The 12,005-nt window shown below is 41.4% G+C and overlaps 1 long non-coding RNA gene across 3 annotated transcripts in view; it reads right to left on the bottom strand.

Annotated features, from left to right (window-relative positions):
• LOC123925977 overlaps nt 1-12,005 on the bottom strand; it is a 69,028-nt gene that overhangs the window by 23,481 nt on the left and 33,542 nt on the right. For all 3 annotated transcript variants that reach the window (XR_006815129.1, XR_006815128.1, XR_006815130.1), the window contains 2 exons: nt 4,648-5,014; nt 76-221 (listed from right to left, as the gene is read on the bottom strand). This is a non-coding gene — a long non-coding RNA (uncharacterized LOC123925977). The remainder of the gene's footprint in view (nt 1-75; nt 222-4,647; nt 5,015-12,005) is intronic.

The raw sequence follows: 12,005 nt of genomic DNA, 5'->3' as shown, positions 1-12,005 counted from the left end.
AAAGCTGCAGAGACCGCTCCAACGCACCAGCTGGGGGGAGGAAATGAATCACAGAATAACACCGAGTGTGCTCACCTCTCCCGCAGCCGCACATCCACGTGCGGGCTGGTTCCTGATCTCCAGTATGTCCGAGTGACGTCCTGAACCAGTTGCAGGGCTGGAGAGAATGCGGTTTTCTCCTTCTTCTGGATTATTCCTTGGTCTGCTGGGTTCAAACGACCCTACAAAGAGGGAAGCAACACAGTCCATGGGCAAAGGTAGTATAGAACCTTGCATGATCACCAAGGCCTTGGCTTCTCCTTCTCCCCTGATTGCTCAGCTCAGTGTCTTCACCTGTAAGCTGGGGAGAGCAACAGATGTCCTCCTCTCTCTCACACGGGGGCTACTAGGCTGGGCCAGCAATTCCTACCACTTATGAACTTCTGTGCTCCACACCATCTTCAGTCTTCGGGGGCAAGCCCCGAGGTAACATGGGGTTAGTCCATCATGTCAGGATTTAGAAACACATGGTTCATACACGATGGAGTATTATGCCTCCATCAGAAAGGATGAATACCCTACTTTTGTAGCAACATGTACGGGACTGGAAGAGATCATGCTGAGTGAAATAAGTCAAGCAGAGAGAGTCAAGTATTATATGGTTTCACTTATTTGTGGAGTATAACAAATGACATGGAGGACATTAGGAGATAGAGAGGAGAAGGGAGTTGAGGGAAATTGGAAGGGGAGGTGAACCATAAGAGACTATGGACTCTGAAAAACAACCAGAGGGTTTTGAAGGGGCGGGGGGTGGGAGGTTGGGGGAACCAGGTGGTGGGTAATAGGGAGGGCACGTATTGCATGGAGCACTGGGTGTTTTGCAAAAACAATAAATACTGTTATGTTGAAAAAATAAATAAAAATTAAAAAAAAACAAACAGGTCTCTTCCTAGCCCCGCTTTCTTCTCTACCTGTTTGAATGATATTTACCCTTTGTCATTCTTCCAAATAAATATCAAGCCCCTAACCCCCACCCCCAAGTTCTGGCCATCCAGGCCACATGGGCTGATGGGTCACTGAAGGATTCCAGACACTGGAAGGTAGCTGAACTTCAACTTCATTTACTTCAACCATCTATTTCTGGCCATCCCATCTGCAGTGGGTTCTCTCTTCCTGAGTCTCCGACAGCACTCGTCCCTCCCACTCCTTAAAGGCTTATTTGCTGTGTTATGCTCCAATTTTTTTAAATATACATCTCATCCCTACCACTGAATTATAAACTCCTTAATGTCAGACATTAGGAAGTATACTCCTGCACCTGCCCTACAATGCCTCCCATCATGGAATTTATCCTAAGAAAAGTATCACCGACACTTAGATTGATTAGTGGTAATCAATATGTCCACAACAATAACCACTCCAAAAATTTCTTTTCACCCCATAGAGCCTTAAAGGGAGGTGATAATCTGTCCTTCCCTCACTTACCATTGTCATCTGCTTCTTAATTCTCTATAGTCTAGGATCCAATCCTCTGGAAAAGTCTGTTCTCTAGTCCTTCCAAAACTCTAGATACTGCTGGACTGGGGAGGGCAGAGTGGGTGGGCTTGTCGCTAAAAATATCCCATAGGGTAGAACTTGTTTGGCAAAATTCCACATTGCCTTCAATTTCCTCAGAAACAATCATTCTCAGGGTACCTGGGTGGCTCAGTCAGTTAAGCATCTGCATTCAGATCAGGTCATGGCCCCAGAATCCTGGGATCGGGCCCCTCATTGGGCTTCCTGCTCAGCAGAGAGTCTGCTTCTCCTCTCTCTCTGCCTGCCACTCTGCCTACTTGTGCTCTCTCTTTCTCTCTCTCTTGGAAATAAATACAATATTTTTTTTTAAAAGAAATAATCATTCTCAAAAATTTTCAAAATTAACGAAGTTCTGTCTTCTAGGGAATTCTGAACAGAAATGAGTGAAGATGGTGGAACTGTAGAAGAATGGGGAATCATTGACCAGGAAAAAGGTCCCTTGGTGGGGGAGAGGCCACTGATGTAAATGACTTCCAGGTTTAGTGGCCAGCAGGAGATGGCAGCTTGGTCCAGATGGGCTGGGCTTCACCAGCCACTCCTTACCAATGCTTGACATTTATTTTAAAACAGACAAAGCCTTTTGTTCTTCAGTCAGAGATCATATGTAAAATGCAAATACCCACAGTGTTTAAGTTAACATTATGATGCAGGTGGTCTATGTCTAATTCTTTTCTTATTGCAGGCTTTGATAGAACAATACATGGAGACTCACCTAAGAAGGAAGAGAATAGAAAAGGAGAAGAAGGTCTTTTATCCATTTCAATTTTATCTTTGTGTACAGTATAAGAAACAACAACGTGTGTTGGAGAGGATGTGGAGAAAGGGGAACCCTCTTACACTATTGGTGGGAATGCAAGTTGGTACAGCCACTTTGGAGAACAGTGTGGAGATTCCTCAAGAAATTAAAAAATAGAGCTTCTCTATGATCCTGCAATTGCACTACTGGGTATTTACCCCAAAGATACAGATGTAGTGAAAAGAAGGGCCATCTGTGCCCCAATGTTTATAGCAGCAATGGCCACGGTCGCCAAACAGTGAAAAGAACCAAGATGCCCTTCAACGGACGAATGGATAAGGAAGATGTAGTCCATATACACTATGGAGTATTATGCCTCCATCAAAAAGGATGAATATCCAACTTTTGTATCAACATGGACGGGACTGGAAGAGATTCTGCTGAGCGAAATAAGTCAAGCAGAGAGAGTCAAGTATCATATGGTTTCACTTATTCGTGGAGTATAACAAGTAACATAGAGGACATAGGGAGATGGAGAGGAGATGGGAGTTGAGGGAAATTGGAAGGGGAGGTGAACCATGAGAGAACCATGAGAGACTATGGACTCTGAAAAACAATCTGAGGGTTTTGAAGGGGCGGGGGGTGGGAGGTTGGGGGAGCCAGGTGGTGGGTATTAAGGAGGGCACCTATTGCATGGAGCACTGGGTGTGGTGCAAAAACAATGAATTCTGTTATGCTGAAAAGAAATTTAAAAAAAAAAAAAGAAAAGGAGAAGTCTCCCTTTGGGGCCAACAGTGGATTTTATCCCATTTTTTTAGCCCTGATATCATCTACTCTAGATTAATAATAAATTAACGGAATAAAAAAAATCCCTTTATTCTTATAGAGTGGGAGGTGGTCTACAAAATACCTTCATCTCCATTGCCTAATTTGTTTCAGAATAATCCTATGTGCAGAGTTCCCACGTGGGTGCCAAGCTGTCCAAATCTGAGGGCTCTGCACCTGACCCATAGCCGTAATCAACCAGTTGGGGCTATTTTCTTTCAATTTTAATTTTTTAAAAGATTTTATTTATTTGACAGACAGAGATCACAAGTAGGCAGAGAGGCAGGCAGAGAGAGAGGAGGAAGGAGGCTCCCAGCTGAGCAGAGAGAGAGCCGGATGTGGGGCTCGATCCCAGGTCCTGGGATCATGACCTGAGCTGAAGGCAGAGGCTTTAACCCACTGAGCCACCCAGGAGTCCCGACTCTAATGAGAATTTAAATTCTACTTCACTTTTAATTTTTTAATCTTTTCTTATTACATCAGTGGTCCTGATTATATTCCTGGTAGTTTTTTCTTTATAGTTTTCTGCTTTTGCTTCATAGCTATCATGCCTTCTCATTTTTTACTGAGGCAGCTAAATAGTTATCAAATTTTCCTTTGTGGTCCCTACAGTAAATAATTTTAATAAGTCTGTTCTACCTCTGAATTTTCAGGATGACATAGCTCCTCACTTTTTCTGCAGAAAGTTGTATCTCATAGGAAACGCATTCTCATGCAGTTCTTTTAAATTTTATTTTTATTAAAACTCAAATGAGGGCCTATCTATCCAGGCCTGCATTTGCCAAGAGACAAGAGTCTGAGTTGTCCTTGGCCCAACTCTTTGCTCCACTCAGACCTTACTTAAAAATCACTTCTCAGGGCACCTAGGTGGTTCAGTCAGTTAAGCGTCTGCCTTGGCCTCAGGTCATGATCCCAGGATCCTGAGATCAAAGCCAGAATCATGCTCCCTCCTCAGCAGGGAGTCTGCTTCTCCCTCTCCCTCCTTCCCCCCTCCCCTGCTTGTGCTCTTTCCTGCACACGTGCACTCTCACACACTCTCTCTCAAATAAATAAAATCTTAAAAAAATAAAATAAAATAAAATCACTTCTCAAATCCATAGGTTGCTGTGCATAATTCAAACCAGTTTGCAGTCTTGAGTGAACTTTCTTCTAGAGCAGTTCTGCCAGGCTTCTGTAACATCGTCCCCAACTCTCACTGGCTACTTCTCTGGTGTACTGGCCAGATGGAGTAAATAAGAACCTCTCTGCATCTGTCTTCAGCCCATTACTTGTGAGGTCAATACCAATGAGGAGATCGCGAGCCTCACAAGTCTCCCGCCACCACTGCTCCTTGCCCGCAGGGCTCCCAGTCTCTGAGTGGATGTGTTACACTGACAGCAAGAAAGAAGATTGTATTGTGACAACACTAAATTACTAGCACACGAACCTCACCGTCGTGGAGACGGACGGACAGTTTTTTGGTTGATACCAATCTCACATTTCACACATGGGTAGCCTACATGAAGTGGTCACAAAGGGTATTTTGTACTTACGTTTAGGAGGGTAGCCTTAGTTCATGTCTAAGCACAGGCAGCTGCTGACTGTGTTTTTCAACTCAGTTCTTCATCCACGTCATTTGCGAAAGGTTCTCCCAACCTCTGGCAATGGGTTAACTGTCAGTCATAGTCCCCTTATTTTTCAGCGTCTTCCAGAATACTTTCCTCAGTGGCTGAGAAAGGTCATGTAGGGACCATTTAAACCCCGCTCAGCAAGCTCATGGTTTCTATAGAGCCTGCTACTCTTTAAGCATCAGGACTCAACTGTGACAATTATCTCCAAAGCAGAGGAGACAGCAGGACAGGGAATATGAGGACTGGGAAAATTCCTTCCAATCCTCTCATCCTCTATTGGATAGGGAACCTAGAATGCAAGAATAGGATAAGGACTTCAACTTTTCAGTGTTTATCATGCCTGCCCTTGAAAGAATGCTTCCATGGGCACCAGACCAGAGTCCATACGTGAAAACTTAGTGATAATAAAACCAAAAATAAAAACAGACCTAAATATGAAGTTTCAACCAGGACTAAGATCTCTAGACTCAATGCCTGCCTCTATTCCCATGTGGCTGTTTGACTGTGGGAACATTCCTTTACCTTCAGTGTTTAAAAGCATTTAAAAAGTTGTTCCTCTAAATTAATGGTTCTCAACCAGAAGAGATGATGATGATAGGACCAGACCACATGCAATCAGTGTGGAAACAGATAAAGGATTTCAAACCCCTAAACCTTTGCCCAAAGTGGCAGCCAAGTCTAAAATTCTATGATTTTATGAAAACTGAATTCAGCAAATGAGAAGTAGAGTTCTGGATAATATTTGGTCCTACATCCCGAAGGCCTATAACTTTCCTGAACTGCCAGGAAATGCTCTTGCCAAGATTTCTGGAATGGCTTATCCCAAGATTATTGTAGGGCTGGTGTGTGCTTTCCAAAGTGGTAATGTTCTCTAGATTGCCAAACCAGCTGTGCTGGATTCAAACAATGACAAACAATAAATGTAAAACCCATTAAACCCAACCAAGCATAAAGTAGTTTAGGCCAATGTATATTACACACAATCGATAGTGTTACCTCATTTTTTTCTTTCCTTCCCATAGAGTGGGGAAAAGGAGAGAAAACCTACTGCCCTTGTAGTTCAACAAGGGGGAAATGGCACCTTCTTTTTTTTTTTTAAAGATTTATTTATTTATTTGACAGAGAGAGAGATCACAAGTAGGCAGAGAGGCAGGCAGAGAGAGAGGAGGAAGCAGGCTCCCCGCAGAGCAGAGAGCCCGATGCGGGGCTCGATCCCAGGACCCTGAGATCATGACCCAAGCTGCAGGCAGCGGCCCAATCCACTGAGCCACCCAGGCGCCCCGAAATGGCACCTTCTTATGGTACCTTTACTGTGTCGCCTACCTCTATAAGTCACACAGAGTGCCACCTCATAGGGTTGGGCACTCATACGGACTATAATGTAGAAGGCATTAGGTTATATACCAAACATCCTAGACAACCATGCATAGCAACTCTTGTACATACACATGTGAACACACATATGCACAAACCCAACAAAGACACATACACATATCCATACACATAGACTCAACATATACACACATACCTAGGCACACATACATGCAAGTATCTCTAACAAGTACACCCCTACATAAATACTAATGTGTGTGTGCAAATACAAGAACATACATCATACAGCACATATACACCTAACATATAAACATCCACACATAAAGGTATACAGGCACCCACACGTGTGCACATATATATATATATACATTGAAACATCTATGTTCACAATAAGCATGCACATGCACACACACTTTCATATTATAAGCACACATTTACAGACATATAAGCCAAGTTATGGATCTGCACATATGTTTACAGGCTGACTCCATGAAAGTAAATTATAATTCATCAATAAGAACATCAGTAACTTCATTAAGCATTTTTTTTAAACTTTTTATTTTTTATTAACATATCACAGCACTCACCACAGCACACACCCTCCCCAATGTCCATAACCCAAACATCCTCTCCCTCCTCCCCTCCCCCCAGCAACCCTCAGTTTGTTTTGTGAGATTAAGAGTCTCTTATGGGGGGCGCCTGGGTGGCTCAGTGGATTAAAGCCTCTGCCTTCAGCTCAGGTCATGATTCCAGGGTCCTGGGATCGAGCCCCGCATCGGGCTCTCTGCTCAGCAGGGAGCCTGCTTCCTCCTCTCTCTCTGCCTGCCTCTTTGCCTAGTTGTGATTTCTCTCTGTCAAATAAATAAAATATTAAAAAAAAAAAGAGTCTCTTATGGTTTGTCTCCCTCTCAATCCCATCTTGTTTCATTTTTTCCTTCCGTACTCCCCAAACTCCCCACGTTACTTCTCAACTTCCTCATATCAGGGAGATCATATGATAATTGTCTTTCTCTGATTGACTTATTTCTGAGCACTCATTCTGTGCCAGGTACTTTTCCAAATGATCTGCGTGTACTAAATCACTTAAAACCAAAAAAATTCAATGAGGTTGGTCCTATTTTTAACCCCCATTTTCCTGATGAACAAATTGCAGCAAAGGAAGATTCGTTACTGAACCTGGGCCCACAACCACAGAGCAAATAAGGATTGGAGCGCTGACATGAATAGGGTCCCTACTCTCACAGCTCTCTGAAAACCAGTGTATATTATATATATATAAAAAAATATATATATATAATATATAATATATAAAATATTTATATTATATATATATATATAAAACGTACTAGGGAGCATTTCTGTGTGTGAGAAGTACTGTCATCTTAGTAAGAAAATGGTTTGTGACAACATCTGTGAGGCAATGAAGTCAGACAGCTACGTCCTCTCAACAGCCCTTTCAAAATGTTTTATTCCTTTCCTGATGCCTCGTCTAAGCAATCGTACCCCCCCATTACCATTCCTGCCTTTGCCCTCCTACACATACATACACACACACACACATGCATGCACTCTTTCTGGCAGTGTTCCATACCTTCACTTTATGCATCCACATACATTATGGATAGCTATATATAATTATATCCGATATGTACCGAGAGCCTGCTGTATGGAAGATGCTTTTCATGTATTTTTATATTATTTCATTCTCATAGCATCCCCAAAAGGGACTTAGTATTGTTCTCATTGTATAAGAAGAGACATCACCACAGAGAGAAGGAAATTCACTCAAAGGCCCACAACTAGAAAACGGCAGAGCAGTTGTGAAAACACAGTGTTCTGGCTCCAAATCTCCCCATCTCTTCACAAATCACCCCGTTTCCCTCTTTTCACCCCATAAAAGTCACTGCCACAGATCACAGCAATGGTGAAAGATAAATCCAGTGAGCAAAAAGATTTAAAAATTTTTGAGATACGACTGCTGAATTCAGTGGTAAATAGTGACTATGGCCGTGTTCGGGAGAAGGAATTTTACTACAAGTGATAGGGTGCTTACAGAATTATATTGGAAGGTCTGAAGGAGCAGGGGCTAGGCTGGGCCTCACTGCCAAAACACCACTGCCAAACGGCCCGCATGTATGATGTCCACCTCCATCACTGCCAGCAATCTGGCATTCAGAAGATGCTGTTCCAGCTGTTGGCTTCCAGGTCACACCTGCCACTGGTGATCTCAGAATCAGGAGGCCCCTTTGGAATGGCTGGCCCTGAAGCAGTGCATGGCTGCTAGACCCCAGGAGGCTAGACACCTCCTGCAACACCACCACTCTCCCTTCTGAGCTGATGTCTGAATTTCAGTCTCCTTTGACAGCACCCAGTTGATGGAACCCAAATCATTTCTAAATCCCTACTGCATGGAAGTTTGGGGAAGAAGTGTACAGTTTTCCAGCCTCTGCAGGACACAAGGCCCACAAGAAAGAGCGAAACAGATGTTGAGAGATCCAACCTACAGTTCCTACCTCATCATTTTTAGCAGAAGGGAGTGAATTTCTAAAGGAAGGGTTTCTGAAAACGTATTATAGTCAGTGAAGGGAGCTCCCAGTCATCTGGCAAGGAGCCCTCTAAAGGAAAGAACCCAATTCTATCCATTGGTAAAACCAGCTTTGCCTCGGGAACTTCGAAATATTCCACCTGGGACAGGATGGCCTTCAAAGACTGTTGTCATTAAAGCTGTCGTGAGAGCCAGGAACTACAGGTCGACCCAAGCCCAGGCTCAAACTTGAAGTGTATCTTTCCTTCACCGAGAGAAGACAGATGGCTGCTAAATGCCCCTCAGCGGGCTGGAAGGGGTAAAGCCCTTCCTGAGGGCTCTCATTTACTGGACTCTCACCACTTGGCTCCAGCCCAACACTTGGCATTTCGATCTGCACACTAAGGACTTGGCAGGGAGAGAAGCCATCCCAATCCAAATCAGGCAAAATGAAACACTTCCCTCTCCCAGTTCTGAAGCAAAAAAAAATAAATAAAATTTTAAAAAATGTTATGATGACTCCATTCTTCCAAAACCACCTTTATTTTAATCAGTCTGTGTTTGCCTAACTTTGTGTCTGATGGGCTACAAAGTAGATATGAAAAGTCAAAGCAACTAAGCAGTTATCTGAGTGGAAAAGTGAACTTCAAAGAAAAAAAAAGAAAATTTGTTTTTTAATACCTTCCGTGGATCAAACACTATTCTAGACCATCTACTATATATGTTACTTGATAAATCCTCACACAAACCTGCAAAATAATTATTACTCTCTCAATTTTCCAATGGGGAAATTGAGGCTCAGAAACAGAGCACTTGCTTCAAGGCACACAACCACTATGCTGTGAAGCTGGAATTCAGACCTAATCACTGATTTCACAGCCCTTGCGGCTCTTGTTACATGGGATTTTTCCACCCTTTTCAGCTATACGCACCCTAAAAACTCTGCCAAACATCCTTTCCATGGCTTATATTCCAAAAATAATGGCACTCATTTCATTTTCCAAATAGGACTTCATATTTCACTTTCAAATATAGAATTATTATGTGATCATATTAACTCTAATCCTCCAAACTACACACACGTCCCAACTCTTCCAATGGTTTCAATGATACACCATTTCCTTCACTACTACTATTACGCTGTAAAGGATGAAAATAACACGGGCAGTGAAAAATAATTGAAGGGGAAGTAGAGGCAATTTCTAAATGAAGAGCCATGACATGTGTAAACACCGCCACCTTAAAATAAGATATTCTGAATTGAAATTTGGATTTCTTTCTTCCTTTATACATTTATTATATCCCATATACCTTGAAGAGCTGTGAAGATGAATTATAAATTATATGCTTTGCAAAATGCCTTATAAGTTGGAAGACAGTACAAAAGAAGATAAAGTGTTACTTTTGAATAATATTTGGGTTGTATTGGAGATGATAAGACAGCTATCACTTAATTCATTCCTGTGACTTGAATAAACAAATATTCATATTAAAAAGCCATTGCTTTCCTCCTTAGATAGACCTGAGCATACTACTCTGAAAGAAATTTGTCTCCGAATTGTATGGACATAAATTTCTAGAGAATGGAGATTTTTGTGTTGTTTTGTTTTGTTTACACTGGAACCAGGAAGTGTGGCCGCAGTGAAAGAAAGAGCATACACTTTGCAGTCAGAAATCCTGAACCTGAATCCAGTTCCTCCACACACTTCTCCACACACTCCAGGCTTCTTGTAAGAATTACGTGAGACAAAGTCTATGAAACCTCTATACACACATAGTAACGATTACATTATGCAGGTTGTAGAGGTTTCATGTGACTTGCTTCCCACAGCTTCTACCCTGAAATATTAAGATGAAATTCTTGTATCTCTTTAGTTTCTACTTTGAACATTTACATCCCAATACAATTCACCCAGCAAAGACAAGATTTTCATAAAATTGCACGAAGCCGCGTTCAGCTGGAGCAGTACTGAGAATTGATTCTCAGCAGCGCCACCTACTGGGTTAGGAAGCAAGTCACATGTACTCTCTACAACCTGTGCCGGGGGCCGGTTATTAGGATTTCTCCAAGTTTCTGAGACATTTACACAACTTAATACTAACTTCTAAAATGTGCATTACGTGTTGAGGTATATTAAAGAAAGGAAGTTGATTTTATTCATCCACTTAATGTTTATTAAAAATGTAAAAAATAATGTATTATTCCTTTCAAAAATATTTTAAAAGAATACTTTCAACAGGTGTGCCTGGGTGGCTCGGTGGGTTAAAGCCTCTACCTTCAGCTCAGGTCATGATCCCAGAGTCCTGGGATCGAACCCCGCATCAGGCTCTCTGATCAGCGGGGAGCCTGCTTCCTCCTCTCTCTCTCTGCCTGCCTCTCTGCCTACTTATGATCTCTGTCAAATAAATAAATGAAAACTTTAAAAAAAAATACTTTTAACAGACCTTATCCTCTTAGAATATGAGAAAAGCATGTTTCTAAAAATGTTTAAAATACCTTTTGTATACATATATCTAGGAATGTGTGTGGGAAAATTCATATTAATATTAATCATAAGCAAAATCTGTTAGTAAATATTGTCTGCCAAAATGGCAAAAATTATATCTCTAGTCACAGATTCCAAGTACCAAAGAACATGAAATATTTTTTTAGAAAGTGACAAAAAAATAAGGAAAATGCATATAATTTGATGGGATGGATACTGGTGCAAAAAATATATATATGAATAGTCATGAAGTGTCAAGGGTAAAAGCACACACACACACACACACACACACAAATTGCAAGTTTTGTGATGTACTTTTTCTGGGACTACAAATATAGTTGGGAGTTACCTTTATCTGTATTGAAGAGGTGGTAGAGTAAAGGAGACTGTCTCCCTGATGGCCCTCATTAATTTGCCAATATCTTCTCTGGACTAATTCTTCTCAATTAAAAAAAGATTCATGACAGTCCCTGGAAAATTTACATGTAGTATCCTGGAGAGCAGATGCCCACCAAATTCCCATTCCATAGCTAACACATGAATTCATAGATTTGGTTTTATTCTCTACTAATAATTTTTAAGTCTGAACTAATTCAAACACATGGAAAAGTATAAAGAATAATGAACACACAAAAACCCACATGAACACATGTTGACATTTTTCTAATGTGGTTCCAAATATTGCTTTGTCTCTATTTTGTTTTTAAAAACAAAATATTGCAGAAATTGCTGAAGCCCTCTATTAACAACTCCCCCATCCCATTTCCTTTCTTTCTACCCAGAGGTAATCACAATCTATATTGACAATATAGTCAAGGGTATTTCAAGTTTAAAGAAATGCTATCATACTGCATAAAGCATTCAGCAACTTGCTTCTTTACTCAAGTTTTTCTTTAAGTATCTACACTGATAAATGTGTTCCCAGTTCATCCACTTAT

Source organism: Meles meles, chromosome 15 (assembly GCF_922984935.1).
Source record: "Meles meles chromosome 15, mMelMel3.1 paternal haplotype, whole genome shotgun sequence".
Taxonomy (NCBI): domain Eukaryota; kingdom Metazoa; phylum Chordata; class Mammalia; order Carnivora; family Mustelidae; genus Meles; species Meles meles.
The sequence above is the reverse complement of the archived record's forward strand: the minus strand, read 5'-3'. Positions and strand labels throughout refer to the sequence as shown.